Genomic DNA, 13,222 nt, shown 5'->3' on the forward strand with positions numbered 1-13,222 from the left:
ACAACCTCAACCACAAGCGGACTCCGCCCGGACTCCTACGGGAGCCGGGCTCCGTCCTCAACATCAGCTGCCGGTAAGCCTTGTCCGGACTCCTACGAGAGTCGGACTTTGCATCTGATTTTGATTGCAGGGGATTCCACCCGGACTCCCACGGGAGCCGGGCTCCACCCACTACCCCAACCGCAAGGAGGACTCCGCCCGGCCCCCAACGTGGGGGCCAGACTCCGACCGCTGCCGAACTTCAGCCGACAGATCTGCACTCCCAGGCCACAATCACGGCCATGATTCTGCTACACTTCCTGCGGCGGATTTCGCGCAGCTCCACCACTCCCTGACAGGCCACAGTAACGATCGCAGCACTGCTCCACTCCCTACGGCGGATCCCACGCGGCTCCATTACTACCTGACAGGCCACGATAAACGGCCGCGATCCTGCTCCACCTCCTGCAACGGATACCGCGCGATTCTCCCATCCGCTGGCAAGTCACGACAACAAACGCCGCCCCACTTCACGCGGCAGACTCCACGTGGCACGCCCCAGTGATAGCCACGGGTCCACTCCACTACTCTTCGCAGCAAACTCCGCCTGATCCTGGGCAGCCCACTACCAGATGGTTACAGATATCGCCATCAATCCGTTACTTCCCCCACCTATAAAAAGGAGGACCCAGATACGTTATTCTATGAGCTCATTTCTTATCTCAAAACTCTACTAAATTCTCTGTTCGAGCACTCCATTCTTGTTGAGACAGAGAACTGACTTGAACGTCGGAGGGTCTTGCCGGAGCAACCCCACCTCCGGTTTAGACTTCCTTTGCAGGTCCCGGCGGCGACCGCGACTTCCCCGACTCCAGCTTCTCCGGCGCAAGCAGATTTTTGCACCAACAGGATTGGCGCTAGAGGAAGGGGCCTGTGTCTTCGCAGTACTCTTGTTCTTAAAGGAGCGTTCAACGGAGCCGCATCCGATCGCCTCTTCGACACCCGCTCCTTATTTTCCCCGCGGGATCCACACTCGATGCCTCCACGCAAGGCGTCCACGCGACGGTCCACGGCCTCCGTGGCCAGATCTCAGGCCCCGACCTCCCCTCCTGTTTCTCAACCTCCTCCTCCTCCTCCTCCGGCGGCAGCGGTTGGCACGGAGCAGTTTGACTTGCTGGCACAGCAGGTCAGAGGCCTCGTCGAAGCTGTGCAAATAATGCAGCAGCAGCAGCCGCAGGCGTCGGCGCACCCGGAAAGGGCATCTCTGGAATGCCAGAACCCGACTGCGGGGCGGGCCACCTGGGCCAGCCGCCCCGTCCTCCCTGGGAAAACAAACCCGAGGGTAGAGAGCCCTCGATCGGACCACGACTCCACCCCTGGAAGATCCCTGCCTCCATTCTGCCAGAGGACCCTCGAGACTCGAAGTCGAGAGGATTTCCTGGACCGGAGGCTCCAGGAGATGAACCGGCGGATTGAAGAACTCCGCCATGCACCTCCCGCTTACGGTGAGGATATTTGTACTGACCCTCCCTTCTCCCAAATGATCATGCAGGAACCGATCCCGCCAAACTTCAAGCTTCCCCAGTTCGAAAGCTACGACGGAACTTCGGACCCGGTTGATCATCTGGAGGCCTTTCGGACGATGATGCTGCTTCACGGCGCTCCTGACGTCATCTTGTGCCGGGCTTTTCCGTCTACCTTGAAGGGAGCGGCAAGGAACTGGTACTCAGCTTTGAAACCGGGTACCATCTTTTTCTTCGATCAAATGAGCCACCAATTTGTGGTCCATTTTGTCAGCAGCCGGCACCCCCGGAAGGGTTCGGAGTCCCTCATCAACATCAAGCAGAGGGAAGGGGAGTCCATACGGGCCTACATCAACCGCTTCAACATCACGACGTTGGAGGTCCGAAACTTGGACCAATCAGTTGCCATGGCCGCCCTGAAGGGCGGCCTTCAGAAGAATGATCTTTTGTTCTCCCTGGAGAAGAAGTATCCCAGGGATTTCGCTGATTTACTGGCTCGGGCTGAGGGATACGTCCGAGCGGAAGAAGCCTTCAAAATGAAGGATGAAGAGACGGCGAGGGAGCGGCAAGCGGGAGACTCGAGTAGACCCGTAGTTGAGAAAAAGCCAAAGGAAGCCCGGCTGCGCTCTCGATCCCCTCCCGGGCATAAGCGCGCCCATACTCCACCCCGGGTGCGCAGGCAGAGAAGCCCGGATCACGAGGTTCGACGGGGTTCCCCACCAGGGAGATTCCGCAACTACGCCCCCCTCAACGCCTCGAAGGCCCAGATACTAATGGAGGTCAGGAAACAGCTCTCTAGGCCGGAGAGGATGCGCACACACCCCGAGAAGTGCAACCCCAACAAATTTTGCCTCTACCACCGCGACCACGGCCACGACACAGAGGAATGCATCCAGCTCCAGGACGAGATCGAGGAGCTCATTCGGCGAGGTTGACTCGACAGATTCATCCGCCGCAGGCCTGAGGGTAGAGGAGACCGGCCAAGAGCCCTTCTACAGCCTGAACCGCCGAGAAGGGAGGAGCAACCCAGGGACCGACCTCCCATCGGGACCATCGACTCCATCACCGGAGGGCCTCAAGGAGGAGCGGGCCACCCACGACCGTGGAGCTCGAAAAACCTGTAAATGTATCACTTACGATTTCGCCTTGAATCTAATTTTCTTTCTACTTAACGTGCTCTTCCCACCTGGCGTGGATTCATTATGACTGGATACGACCCCTCCGAACACTTAAAACAGAGTTATGTCAGGAACAGGAGGAGAACCTCGTCCTGACATAGACAAAGTCAAAGGCCCGGTTCTTTTAGACCGGATGGGGGGAGAGGCCTTACAACGCCCCAATGTGCCCCCACAGCCATGTCAAGAACAGAAGGAGAACCTCGTCCTGACATGAGCAAAGTCAAAGGCCCGGTTCTTTTAGACCGGATGGGGGGAGAGGCCTTACAATGCCCTAATGTGCCCCCACAGCCATGTCAGGAACAGGAGGAGAACCTCGTCCTGACATGAGCAAAGTCAAAGGCCCGATTCTTTTAGACCAGATGGGGTGAGAGGCCTTACAACGCCCTAATGTGCCCCCACAGCCATGTCAGGAGCAGGAGGAGAACCTCGTCCTGACATGAGCAAAGTCGAAGGCCCGATTCTTTTAGACTGGATGGGGGGAGAGGCCTTACAACGCCCTAACGCGCCCCCACAGCCAAGCCGGGAACGGAAGGAGAACCTCGCCCTGGCTCAAGTAAAGGGGAAGGCCCGGACTCCTACGGGAGCCGAGTTCCATCCACAACGCCAAGGAAGACTTCACTCGGACTCCTACGGGAGCCGGGTTCCGTCCACAACACCAAGGAAGACTTCACCCGGACTCCTACGGGAGCCGGGTTCCGTCCACAACGTCAAGAAAGACTTCATCCGGACTCCTACGGGAGCCGGGCTCCATCCATAATGCCAAGGAAGACTTCACCCGGACTCCTACGGGAGCCGGGTTCCGTCCACAACGCCAAGGAAGACTTCACCCGGACTCCTACGGGAGCCGGGTTCCATCCACAATGCCAAGGAAGACTTCACCCGGACTCCTACGGGAGCTGGGTTCCGTCCACGACGCTAAGGAAGCTTCACCCGGACTCCTACGGGAGTCGGGTTCCATCCACAACGCCAAGGAAGACTTCACCCGAACTCCTACGGGAGTCGGGTTCCGTCCACAACGCCAAGGAAGACTTCACCCGGACTCCTACGGGAGCTGGGTTCCGTCCACGACGCTGAGGAAGACTTCATCCGGACTCCTACGGGAGTCGGGTTCCGTCCACGACGCCAAGGAAGACTTCACCCAGACTCCTACGGGAGCCGGGTTCCGTCCACAACGTCAAGGAAGACTTCAACCGGACTCCTACAGGAGTCGGGCTCCATCCATGACTTCTGCAGCAAGGGTTAATGGTGGCGAAACCCGGCCGCCTAACAAGATCAGATGAAAGGAAAAAGCCCCCCCCCCAACGACGTCTACATCAGGAAAGTCAAATGACAAGAAAGGTCCAGCAGACAGCAATATTAGTGCAACGCGCGGACGAGGTAACACAAAATGCTCTTTTTATTCCATTTCCGATATACACACTACAAAGCCAGGAAGGCCAAGGAAAGAAGGGCAAAACGGCAAAAAAGAAGTAACTACATGACAAGACAGAAAGACAAAAAGAGCTCTAAGGAGGCCCTGCTCCCTCCGACCTAGAGTTATCTATTCCGTCCCTCAACCAGGACTGCCTCAGATTCTCAATTTGTCCTTCTAGCTCTTCCCTCTTCCGCAGCGCATCCTGGAGCGCCCGACGAAGTTGCTGGCTCTCAGCCTCCGCCTCTCGACGCCTCTTCCTCAAAACTTCGGACTCCACCTCCGCGTCCGCGATGGCCCACCGCTCGAGTGCCAGTTGGATCTTCACTTGTTGCAGCTTGGCCGTCTTTTCCCCGAGGGAGACAGAAATCCCCTCAACGGTGCCCCTTAGGGCTTGAAGCTCTTCGAAATCTTGGGCGGAAGTAAGCTGTGCCCTGCTAGCCAGCTGTCTCTGGAGACGGACGACTTCGTCGGCTGCCGTCCTGAATCTCCCTTTGTATTCTTCCACCTGCCTGCGCCAGCTAGCCCGTTGCACGTCGTGGCCCACCTCGGCATCCTGAAGCTGCTGCTGAAGGTCGGAAACCTTCTGCGACCACCTCTGGTCATCGTCGACCCGAACCAAGAGCCGGGATGAATTTCCCTCCAGCTGGCCGATCTTCTCCTTCGCAGCTGACAGTTCCACCTTGAGGGCGCTGATCCTGGCGGCCTGGGCCCAAATTCGATCGCTGGAGCTCTTCTTGCATTCCTCGAGCTCCTTTGTGAAGTTCGCCTTCCTCCGGCTATACTCCATGATCCCCTTCACATGGAGACTCCGAAAGTGGGCGGCCTCAGCGGTGGCTTCAGAGTGACCTTCTCTCGATTTGCGGAGCTCGGCTTCCGCCTTCTTTAACTTCTTCGTCAGGTGAAGGACCTCCTTTCTCAACCGCTGGATCATCGATTTCAGCGGGACCCCCAAGGGCAGGGGGAGCGCTTCTGCAGGACACTGCCATCGGAAGGTAAGGGCGTCAAAGAACGATTCATTGCAGAAAGAAAAACAGAGAGAAGGAGGGAGGAGGAAAGAGAAGCCGCCCGCAACAAGAAATTCAACTTTATTGATTGAATGGTTTTTAAAGACAAACGGAAAAGAAAAATCGTAATGACGTGAAGGTACAAGATCGGAGGTCTCAGACCTCAGGGGCGGGGGGTGGAGAACTCGGAGCGGGGGCTGCGACAGCAGTGACGGCTGATGAGGGACCGGCCTCATCTTCAGACTCCTCGCCTAGGAAGCCGAGGTCGAGCTCGGAGAATTTTCTGGCTACCTTCTCTTGGCAGAGCTCGAACCCCTTGATGAACGCTTCCTGGCCGAATTGGACATTCAGGTCCCTCATCTCCGCGGAGGCCTTGAATTCCTCCACCGCAAGGGCTCTGGCCTTCGAGACCAGGACCGGAGTTTGCTCGACCAAGTGGGCGACCTCGGCCTCCGCCTTCCTCGCCGACTCCTCCAAGGTCTGCCTCTCCTCCTCTCGGGCTTGCTTCTCCCTTTCCAGGGCCTCCTGGAGGGCGGCTACTTCAGCCGTCTTCGCTTGGAGGCGAGCAACCTTGGCCTGACAGCGTTCCTCCGCCTGGAGAATGTCCCTCCTCATGCGGCTCACCGCCTCGATATAAGCGAAGAGCTAGTGTCCGATCTGCAAGGGCGGCTAGGGAATTAGAACAAAGGCCGAGTAGCCGTGTAAATAAAGATCCGCTTACCTCAAGGAAGGACCCCAAAGAATCCCAAGCCCGCTGCTCAGGATCGGTGCGGTCGATCCTCTCCACGACGTCAGACAAAATGCAGCCGTCGATCAGCCGCCTGATCAAGTCCCTATCATTGAAGGGATTCTCCGATCCCTCCTCGGAGCAGAAAGACTCGTCCGCGGCATTCCGGCGGCTGCTCACCCTGCGGGCCACCGATTTTTTCTTTTTCCCCGTGGCGGGCGCCTCCGTAGAGCAGACCCCCGGAGCGGGGGCCCTGGTCGGCAGACTCCTCGAGGAGGCCCGGAGGGCCGTTGGCTCGGCATCCGAGGGAATGTCGATGGCCGGGACCGCTTGGGCGGGTGCAGCTAAGCTCGTCTCCTTCGTCCTGGCCCTCTTCACCGATCCGGAGGTCGCAGCGCCCTTTCTCTTGTGGGCCCTCATGCCCCTGGCGAGCATCCGCGCTGCTTCGACGTCCATTCCTAAAAAAAAAAAAAAAAAGAAGAGAAGAAAGAGAAAAAGAGAGAAAGAAAAGGAAAGAAGAAAAAGAAGCAAACCGATCAGTTGAAAAAAAAAAAAAAGGGAAAAAGAGAGAGAGAAAGAAAGAAACAGGAGGAGAAGGAAGAAGTGATAAAGATAAGAAGAGAAGAAAGGCATGAAAAGAAAAGATAAGGTAAAAGATGAATACTCGCTGGATCCTGGGGGCTCAGGCCGATGTTGAAAAGAAACTGCTCCCTCAGAAGGTTGGGAAGGGAAGGAGCAGAATAAGCTAGGAGCTTCTGGGCGGCCTGGAGGTCATCCTCCCCCAGGCTGGGAGCCCGGCGGACAGAATCCCTCAGAGAGCCCCAAGGGGCAGGCCCAGTTCCAGGGTCGGGCAGTGGACGAAGAGGTATTTCTCCTTCCAATTGTGGATCGAAGAAGGGGCGCCTTTCAGCAACCCCTTCTTACCGAACTGGGGGGAGAAGTACCACCAGTCCTTCGCCGAAGGATAGCGCTTGAAGGTATAAAAGTGCCTAAATAAGGAGAGGGATGGCTGGACCTCGACTACGTGGCAGAGGGAGAGAAATCCTATCAAAAATCTAAATGAATTCGGGGCCACGGAAGCGAGGGAGATATCCAAAAAATGGAAGAGGGCAACAACAAAGGAAGGAAGCGGAAGCCGGAGTCCAGCCTGGAACGCTTCCTGGTACAAACAAAAGCGACCGGGAGGGGGAGTGCTGGCCCGGTCAGAGGGGCCTGGCAGTTCCAGGTCGTACTCCGGAGGAACTCCATACTGAACCCTTATCAGAAGGAGTTCCTCCGAAGTCAAAGAACACGGAATGGCACCCGGCGCGAAAATCGGGCGGAGCTCAGCCCCAGACGCGGGTTCGTCCACAGAGACGGGGACCTGGAGGTTTGAAGCAGAAGAACTCCCAGAACTGCAGGGAGCAGAAGAGCCAGAAGACATCTTGAATAGCTTCGAAGGGGGACCCTAAAGGACCCTAAGAAGGCGGACAGAAGGGGGAGCGAGAGACCGCAGGCTAACTCGGAAGGATGCGAAAGTAATGACAGAAAAGAAGCCCCTAGGTGGTGAGAAGAAGGTTGGCACTAACCTATATCACTCTGGGGGACCTGAGGGACGAAAACAGGAGACGCCTACGGCTGTAGAAGACGCCCACTGAAACAAGGCTCTCGAAGATAAGGCAGACGTTGGTAAGAACTCAGGAACGGAGTGGGACGCCTAAAGGTGGGAGGACGGGTTTAAATAGACCCTGGGATCCGGCGCCATAATGATCGCGAATCCCCCCAGGCCAGTCCGCATCCGACACGTGTCCCACTCCCCCTGGCAGGCGGCTAAAAATGGCTGACGGTTGGCAGGATCATAATTGCATCGTACCTAGGCCAGTGTACCTGCAGAAATTTCGAAGTGTCCCCTCATACCGCTCCAATTCGAAAAGACTCCGGCACGCGCACATTTAATGCCAAAATATCTGGGGGCGGCAGTGCGCAGGATTCGAAGGGACGGCTTCGGCTGTGCCCATCTCTCTCTCTGTACTTCCTTCGTTTGAAATTCAAACTCGGAAGTAGGGGGACTGGTGTTGGGTATAAAATACCCACAGTCGAAGTCCTCAGCGGAATCGGCTCCGGAAGGTCTGCCCGGGCTCCTACGGGAGCCGGGCTCCGTCCTCAACTCCAGCAGCTGCAAGCTGACTCCGTCCGGACTCCTACGGGAGCCGAACTCCGCCAACAACGTCAACCGCAAGCGGACTCCGCCCGGGCTCCTACGGGAGCCGGGCTCCGTCCTCAACTCCAGCAGCCGCAAGCAGACTCCGTCCGGACTCCTACGGGAGCCGGACTCCGCCAACAACGTCAACCGCAAGCGGACTTCGCCCGGGCTCCTACGGGAGCCTGGCTCCGTCTTCAACTCCAGCAGCCGCAAGCAGACTCCGTCCGGACTCCTACGGGAGCCGGACTCCGCCAACAACTTCAACCGCAAGCAGACTCCGTCCGGGCTCCTACGGGAGCCGGGCTTCGTCCTCAACTCCAGCAGCCGCAAGCAGACTCCGTCCGGACTCCTACGGGAGCCGGACTCCGCCAACAACTTCAACCGCAAGCGGACTCCGCTCGGGCTCCTACGGGAGCCGGGCTTCATCCTCAACTCCAGCAGCCGCAAGCAGACTCCGTCCGGACTCCTACGGGAGCCGGACTCCGCCAACAACTTCAACCGCAAGCGGACTCCGTCCGGGCTCCTACGGGAGTCGGGCTTCGTCCTCAACTCCAGCAGCCGCAAGCAGACTCCGTCCGGACTCCTACGGGAGCCGGACTCCGCCAACAACTTCAACCGCAAGCGGACTCCGCCCGGGCTCCTACGGGAGCCGGGCTTCGTCCTCAACTCCAGCAGCCGCAAGCAGACTCCGTCCGGACTCCTATGGGAGCCGGACTCCACCAACAACTTCAACCGCAAGCGGACTCCGCCCGGGCTCCTACAGGAGCCGGGCTCCGTCCTCAACTACAGCAGCTGCAAGCCGACTCCGTCCGGACTCCTACGGGAGCAGGACTCCGCCAACAACCTCAACCGCAAGCGGACTCCGCCCGGGCTCCTACGGGAGCCGGGCTCCGTCCTCAACTACAGCAGCTGCAAGCCGACTCCGTCCGGACTCCTACGGGAGCAGGACTCTGCCAACAACCTCAACCGCAAGCGGACTCCGTCCGGACTCCTACGGGAGTTGGGATCCGTCCTCAACATCAGCTGCCGGTAAGCCTTGTCCGGACTCCTACGAGAGCCGAACTTTGCATCTGATTTTGATTGCAGGAAATTCCACCCAGACTCCCACGGGAGCCGGACTCCACCCACTACCCCAACCGCAAGGAGGACTCCGTCCGGCCCCCAACGTGGGGGCCAGACTCCGACCGCTGCCGAACTTCAGCCGACAGATCTGCACTCCCAGGCCACAATCACGGCCACGATTCTGCTACACTTCCTGCGGCGGATTTCACGCAGCTCCACCACTCCCTGACAGGCCGCAGTAACGATCGCAGCACTGCTCCACTCCCTACGGCGGATCCCATGCGGCTCCATTACTACCTGACAGGCCACGATAAACGGCCACGATCCTGCTCCACCTCCTGCAATGGATACCGCGCGATTTTCCCATCCGCTGGCAAGTCACGATAACAAACGCCGCCCCACTTCACGCGGCAGACTCCACGTGGCACGCCCCAGTGATAGCCACGGGTCCACTCCACTACTCTTCGCAGCAAACTCCGTCTGACCCTGGGCAGCCCACTGCCAGACGGTTACAGATATCGCCATCAATCCGTTACTTCCCCCGCCTATAAAAAGGGGGACCCAGATACGTTATTCTATGAGCTCATTTCTTATCTCAAAACTCTGCTAAATTCTCCGTTCGAGCACTCCATTCTTGTTGAGGCAGAGAACTGACTTGAGCGTCGGAGGGTCTTGTCGGAGTAACCCCACCTCCGGTTTAGACTTACTTTGCAGGTCCCGACGGCGACCGCGACTTCCCCGACTCCAGCTTCTCCGGCGCAAGCAGATTTTTGTACCAACATCAACCTTATACAATTTATAAAACTCGATTATCCAACTGTTACTGATGGTGCTCTATCGAATCAATCTTTTTAACTGTGATTCCAACCATAGCCAAGTATATATATTCTATAACTCTAAAAAAAAAAAAAAGAGGAGAAAGAAGGGTGAGCTTTATAGCTCAGTAAGAATCTTCAAATATTCATATCAATATAATAATATAATTTGAAAATAGCAATAGGCATAAAGTATGAACCTCATATAAAATTTTCAGAACAACCCAAACATCCATATAATCATGTATCAAATATTTGTCTTATGAAAAGAGATGTGTCACCATATGTCAATAAGTAAAACCTTTTGTTCAGCATTAATTCATGTCTTGTCATCTATTTCTCTTGTCATACTTTTAAATTTCATAATCTTTTTATTTTCGGCTTTGAACTAATCAAGATCATACCTTAATCTCTATCTGATCAAAATCCCACATGTAAGCCCATGAGGCTATCCTAAGCATAAGCTCCTAACGGATTGTCTCATGCATAAGTTTCTAGAGACTGTCTCCTGATAAACTGTCCTAGGCATAATTAAGCTCTTGGCCGGCTATCCTAGATATAAGCTCTTAGAGACTATCTCAGGCACAAGCTCCTGATGGACTGTTCCAGACATAAGCTTCTGGCTAGTTGTCCTAGGCATAAGCTCTTAGAGACTGTCTCATATCTTTTTCATCTGTTTATTTCATATTGATGTATCAAATCAATTTTAATTTTTACAGTATGGTCAAGATAAGTACATTATATCTATATAATCGTATCATCAATCATTGATATACATATGTAATCATATCATCAATCACTGATATACATATATAATCGTATCATCAATTACTGATATACATATATAGTCAACACTTAATACACTCGTGTTGAAAAAATCGTGCAAGAAATAATCGTATTTCAAATAAGATAAATCCATCAATACGAATCGAATAGCACAAAACCAATGATACAAATTTAATGGTATAAATAGATATATAATGGTAATCATGTATGGCGATTCTTATTTTTATTAACAACAACTCTGAAACAGACTTTATTGATCCATGACTAGTATTTTATTAATAATAAATAATAAATTATTATTAAATTTTTATTTGTAAAGCTCTAATACCTGAATTAATTACCATAAATTCCAAATTTCTCAACTCTCCTAATACATGAATAATTAATAAATAAATATTTGAAAATTTACCTTAATTTACGAATAGAACTTCAACCCTCCTTTATCAGTCTTCTCATCCAATTGATCATACTTCTATAGCATCAAATCAACATATAGAAATTTGAAATAATTAGAATTAATTGTGGGATAAATCAAGGATAGGTAACAACATCCAATAATCTGAGTAGTTAAGATCCGGATGATTGATTGATCATATCCAAAATAAGGAGAGCAAGATAGAGTCATGAACAATGAAATTTAAAGATACCCAGTACTGACTAGATGAAACTCAATGGATAGGACAATCAAAAGAGATCTAGTCCAGAACTCTCTAATGTGGTTCACTAGGACTCTAACATCAAGTCCCGATCCCTCTCCACTAATAGTTTTTTATCGGTTAAAGAAAGAGCAGAGAGAAAGCTAGAGAAGAGAGAGAAAAGATATAAGAGAGGAAAGAGAGAGAAAAGAGAGGAGAGGGAAGAGGGGTTCTTCTCTTTGTCAAAATAAGGGATACTCCCCTTCTCTTCTGCTTCCCCAAACATGGCTGCAAACCTGATGTCTGGCAGCCTCCTACATTGTCCGATGTTGGAGATTCGATTGTGCAGCCTTGAACACCATCCAACAACAACCACATTGGCAGTGGTGACGAAATAAGGAAACAATGGCCAAAACAAAGGATTCTCGATTTCAAAAGAAATCTAGCAACTTGCCGGTCACATACTGATCATCGGTGATAGCTAAGGGATGTGGAGAACATGGAGATGAAGCAGAAACCTTTTTACCTCAACTCCGATGTTAGATCAATGGTGAATAGTGAAGTACAATCATCAAAAATCCGAGTGATTTTTTCTGGCAATCACTCATGACTGAGGGGTGATTCACCAAAAGGTGGGTAGGGAGGGATTTTATATATGGGATCTAGAGCTTCGATGAGCTCTAGAATCCGAATCCTACTCAGATTCAAAGTGGGGAAGATGGACTCCATCGGGAGTCCTCTTCCGTCAGGTTCTTCTTTCTTTTTTTTGGAATGTTTTAAAAGTTATGCAAAGGAAAAAAAAAAAAAAAAAAGCCTTGGTCAGGGTTATTATAATTCCTCTCTCTCTCTCTCTCTCTCTCTCACATCCTAAAACTTAGGTTCTCTGGAACCATTGACATGTTGTCGAGCCAAGCTCATCTCACCTATTCTTAAAGAAGGGGAAAAAGATGGCAAAACTTAACAATCACATAATGTTGCAACTTTCAACCTATTTGGACAATGATAAGTGAAAAATCTCTATCTTGAATTTGTGGACTACCTAATTCACATCTATATAGTGAACCATGCAAAGAATATTATTGGTCATTAACACCTAAAATTTGAAGTCTATGTGGACTTTTCTTCACCATTCCCTTTTTCCTCCGAATGAATAGAGGGGTTAGTCCACCCTTTCTTTCTTTCTTTTTTTTTTTTTTTTTTTTTTTTTGGCAACAGTCCACTCTTTCTTTATGAGCATGTAATATGCACCGAGTGCAAATGCCTCAAATTCTACCAAAAAAAAAATCTCACAAAATTTATTAAAAAATTTAAATCATATTAATAATATATATATTAAAAATTTTAGACAATTTTGAAGTCCTGACAATTAATACTATCCAAAAAATCCATCTAATAAGTTTAAGTTGATAAATGTTTGATTGTTTGAAATTATTGTCATCCTTTTTATACACTCTTTAATGTTTTATCTTTCAAATATTATTATTATTATTATTATTATTATTATTATTATTATTATTATTATTATTATTTTGTGATGCATCTAAGAGCCGTTTTAGGTGTTTTTTTGTATCTTTATTTTTTTAAATGAAATTGATAGATTTTTTTAATCTTTTAACTCGAGAAAAGAAAGCATCTGACGTGGCCCATGTCCATCGATTCTTGCAACTGAAAAATTTAAACTTGAAGAGGCGTTGCGGTGGACCGTGGTGAGTGGTATCGAGCATTGCGCCGTTTTGTTTGATTCTGGATCGTTTCTCACGTGGTGATACAGGTCGGCGTGTATCCTTCGCCCGCCTTCCAACCGTAGGATCACCTTCATTTTGCTTCAAGAACCGTGCAGACGGATGAATGACGCAGTTCCCAACACTGTGATCTTACTCGATGATCCAACGGGTCCTTTTTTGGGACGAAGGATAC

The sequence above is a fragment of the Elaeis guineensis genome, chromosome 2 (assembly GCF_000442705.2).
Source record: "Elaeis guineensis isolate ETL-2024a chromosome 2, EG11, whole genome shotgun sequence".
Taxonomy (NCBI): domain Eukaryota; kingdom Viridiplantae; phylum Streptophyta; class Magnoliopsida; order Arecales; family Arecaceae; genus Elaeis; species Elaeis guineensis.